The sequence below is a fragment of the Orcinus orca genome, chromosome 21, assembly GCF_937001465.1.
Source record: "Orcinus orca chromosome 21, mOrcOrc1.1, whole genome shotgun sequence".
NCBI classification, from domain to species: Eukaryota; Metazoa; Chordata; class Mammalia; order Artiodactyla; family Delphinidae; genus Orcinus; species Orcinus orca.
The window spans coordinates 3,358,813-3,363,607 of record NC_064579.1 but is presented as its reverse complement, the minus strand read 5'-3'; positions in this window follow the sequence as shown (position 1 = coordinate 3,363,607).

Genomic DNA, 4,795 nt, shown 5'->3' with positions numbered 1-4,795 from the left:
TGCTTATTCAAGTCCCTTGCCCATTTCTTACTCAAGTTCTTTATGTTGTTGTTGTTGAGTTGTATGTGTTCTTTATACATTCTGCGTCTTAAACCCTTATCACATGCATGATTTGCAAATTCTTCCATTGCATGGGTTGCCTTTTCACTCTTCTGATTGTGTCCTTTGATGCACAGAAGTTTTTAATTTTGATGTAATCCAATTCATCCATTTTTTTCTTTTGTCTCCTGTAAGAAGAGTATTTTAGCCAATTTCAATACCATGGCTCTTCTCAAGATGCCTTTAAGTGACAGAACAAGATAAAACCCTGTGCTGATAATGGGTGGCCTGGATCTCAGTGGCCACAATGAGCAAGTGTGGACCAGGACAGGAGCTGACCTTCCCTTTCTGTTACTTTCCGAGTCAGAGTTTGTACGAGGTTATAAGAAATCTTTTTTTTTTTTTTTTCAGACCTATGCTAAACTTAGGAGTTTGGGTTTTGGCTTCTTTGTTTTGTTGTTGCTGGTGGGGTTTTGTTTCGACGTTGGGTGTTTTTTTGTCCCTGCCTTCTGGGTACACATTTTCCCGTCGTACAGCAAGGAATCTTAAAGAATTAACTTCACATACAAGATCCAAAATGAGCCACTTATTTAGGAGAAAATATCCCAGGTTTTCTGGCCAGTTCAGATCTTCATGACTTGCATCCGACGGGACCACCCTAAAAATCAATAAAGGGTCCCCAGGGGAGTGAATGCGAACATTTAACTGCTCTGAAAGATAAGGAGCTGAAAGCATCTTAGAAGAAAGCGCTGAGCATTCAGGTCTTGGCTCTGTGCTTTATGAGTCCTAACTCTGATCGGTGTCAGTTGCCGAGTCCTCTGCCAAAGAAATACTGGCGAGCCAGGGTTCCCTAATTCCCTCGGTACGCCAGCAGCTGAAGGTCACCTTCTGTGAGGCCAGACCAGCCTTTAATACATTCCAGTCTACTGGCATAAACTCACCACCTTCCTCTCATAATGGAAAAAGAAAAGCTCGTTTAATTGAAGACACTTTCAACCCAATGGTGCCACAGGAGGTGAGGAAGGGCTCCAGGGCAGGGACAGCAAAGCTACTGCCACACTGCCCACCCTCTTCACCCTTCCACTCACTTTCCTCCCTCCTGGGAGGCCTCACACATGCCCCCCTCTGCAGATTCGGAAGTCCCGTTGTTTCCACCCATCCCTCTTGTTTCTTAACCATAAAAACAAGTTACCCATGTGGACAAGTTACCTGAGTACAGGCCATGTGCAAGGCAGTGGAGGGGGGTGACCTAAAACTAGTATCACACAGGTATAATGCGGGTATAACTTATTACCATGTGTAATGCATGGTATAATGTATATTACATTAGTATTAGACCTCATGTGCTACAAACAGGTTGAAGGGATTAAAAGACATCCCAGGAACAAGAGAGACCCATATGAGAGAGACTTGTCACCGCACCACTTAACGTTCCATCATATATCAGGCGTGGTGGGTGCTCAAAGAAGAGGGGCCTGTGAGGAGGGGACCCCCCCCCACCGCGGTCTGGTAGTAGAGCCACGTTACACGCACAGACACCAACACCAAGGCAAGCACACACGTCCCAACATCAGCTCCTGCACGCTCTGACACTCACACACACACACGCCTTCCATACACATCCACACCCTGCAAAGAGATGTGTTCTCCGCACACCAGTTCACGGGTAATTGTTTTTTGTTGTTGTTGTTGTTGTGTTTTTCTGCGGTACGCAGGCCTCTCACTGTTGTGGCCTCTCCTGTTGCGGAGCACAGGCTCCGGACGCGCAGGCTCAGCGACCATGGCTCACGGGCCCATTCGCTCCGGGGCATGTGGGATCCTCCTGGACTGGGGCACGAACCCATGTCCCCTGCATCGGCAGGTGGACTCTCAACCACTGTGTTGAGAGTAATAGTTTTTAAGTTCCTCTGCTGAAAGAAATGAGAAATGGACAAAAGCACATAGCTTTCTAAAGAAGTTTGGGCGGCCCAAGAAGGCACTCCCAGCTGAATTCTTTTTACTGAACCATAGTTGATTTATAATGCTGTGTTAGTTTCTGCTGTGCAACAGGGTGATTCGGATATATATATATATATATATATATATATATATATATATATATGCACACACATATACATATATATTCTTCTTCATATTCTTTTCCATTATGGTTTATTACAGGATATTGAATACAGTGGGACTTTTGTTGTTTATCTCTTTTATGTATAGTAGCTTGTATCTGCTAATCCCATACTCCTAATTTATCCCTCCCCCACCCCCTTTCCCCTTTGGTAACCATAAGTGTGTTTTCTGTGTCTGTGAGTCTGCTTCTATTTCGTAAATAGGTTCATTTGTATCATATTTTAGATTCCACAAATAAGTGATAGCATTCACATTTGCCTTGGTCTGTCTGACTTAGTATGCTAATCTCTAAGTCCGTCTGTTGCTGCCAATGGCATTATTTCATGCTTTTTTATGGCTGAGTAATATCCATATACATATATCTACCACATCTTCTTTATCCATTCATCTGTCAATGGACATTTAAGCTGCTTCCAGGTCTTGGCTATCGTAAATAGTGCCTCTATGAACATTGGGGTGCATGTATCTTTCTGAATTAGAGTTTTCTCCAGATATATGCCCAGGAGTGGAATTGCTGGATCATATGGTAACTCTATTTTTAGTTTTTTAAGGAACCTCTATACGGTTTTCCATAGTGGCTGCACCAATTTACATCCCCACCAACAGTGTAGGAGGGTTCCCTTTTCTTCACAACCTCTCCATTGGCTAAATGTATAATGTCATCCTCCTTTTGCCCCATTCCAAACAGGCTTTGTAAGTAATCCATAAGAAAATGCACCCTAAATTTCTGGAAGGGTTGGGCTTTTCGAAGGAGTAAATTAGTGTCCATGGGAGGTGGTCGCTGGAATTTCAGGTGAAGAAGAGAAAAGTGCGAAACGTTCATCCCGGAATTTCGAACGCTCTTGCGGTTAAGTGTTTATCCCATGAACAGACGCTGGCCTTTCTTTTCATGGACTCTGGCTCGTTTCCAGCACAGGTCAAGTTCAAATGCTTTATGCTGCCTAGACAGTTACTGGGCCATGAGCAAGTCCAGGTGGTTCTGATCAGGTCTAGAGACGCCTGGCTTTTCCACTAGAGAATCGGGGGCTTCCAAAGGTCGGCATTCCTGCCCCTCGGTCAAGTTTCATGCCTAATGGAACGTCGCTTCCCAGTTCAAAGTGAAGATCCTTGATTCCTTTTTCCCACCTACCCTCCTCACAAAAAGTCATAAGGAAAAAAAATGGTTGGCTTGGAATAGAGGCCCTGAGGTTTGTTTGGATATCACCCACCCTTTGTAAATCAACATTTTAATGAGTTAAGCACACAGTGAGAAACACAGGGGTCACATTCCTCTGAAATACTTGGTCGGGGTGCATTTAGCCTAATCCCAAATCAGGTGGCAGGCCAGGCCCTTGTCACATCTCCCTTGTCCCCAGGTTTGGCTCAGCACCCAGGACCCCAGATGGTCAGGACAGAGCAGGGGCTCACAGCCTTGAATTCCTGTGCTGGTGGGTGACAGCTGCCTGACGGCCTGCCTGGGGAGGGCTGGGGGACACCGGCTTCATGATGGATACCAACAATTCCCACCGCTCCCGCCCGTGATGGCCTCCCCGAGGGGCAGGCAGGTAGAATAGGAGGCAAGTGATAATGAGAACAGTGAAAGGGTCTGACATGGAAATTTCAGTAGGAAACAAGCAATTACATGAGAACAAACATTCCCAGCGCCACTCACAATCATCCCAACACATAACAGTGATTATAAAAACGATAGCAACAAATTGAGACCCGGAGCTGTTTGCACTTTGAGAAAACGGTCCTTCTGGGGCGGAGCTGTCTGTCCTCAGGCACGTGTGTGACTGTGTGTGTGGTGGGGGGCTTCTGAAACACATGAATTTCATTTGACTTGATTTAAAACTGGATCTCTTTCCCCTGCAGTTGAAACCACTTCTCCTGAACAAACACATTTCCATCCACCAGGAGAGGAGGAAACAGTGAGTCAGAAAAGAGGGGAGGATTTTTCTGGACCTGCTGTAGGTTCAGTGGAGTCCTGATTGGAAGCGTTCAGACCCGAGAAGAATGGTCCCCAGTGCAGAGCTCAGGCTTGGAGGTCGGATCACAGCGAGGAGGGTCTAGGACGCAAATATTTTGCTAGGAGCCTCACTGACCACGAGCTGTCCTTTTTTTCATCAAGAGTCACAGCACAGTCGAGCTAGTTCTTAGGGTTTTAAAGGTGAGTTCTTTTCCTTCCAACTCACTAAACGGAAATAAAAGTAAGTCTCTGGGTCCGGCTGTCCATCTCAACTGTCCCTACATCGTGGGACGCCTTCATCACCCCTCTCCAGCCCCCACCTCGTAAACAGCCTGAAGAGAGGAGACGTCCAAAAGTGAGGAGTCAGCTCTGAAGAATTAGGAGAGGGCTCGGAGAGTTTAGCTGTGACAGTGGCTGGCAAGTCAGAGGCAGAGCTAGAGAGGCTTCCTGCTGCCATTAATTGCCGTTTGCAGACTGGGGTGCAATTTTCCTCTAGCCGGCTCCACGCTGCGTCTTCCCACGCCTCTTCCTTCTCTGCAGGGGCCTTGAGGCCTCCCCCAGGCCTGGCCCAGGTCAGGGCCTGATTTGCATGCCGGAGGGGAGCTACTGTTGCTAGAAGTCACTGAGTAACCTGCGGGATGGGCAGCCAGACTTGGATTTCCCGTGCTCTCAGCTGCCGGCCTCTGG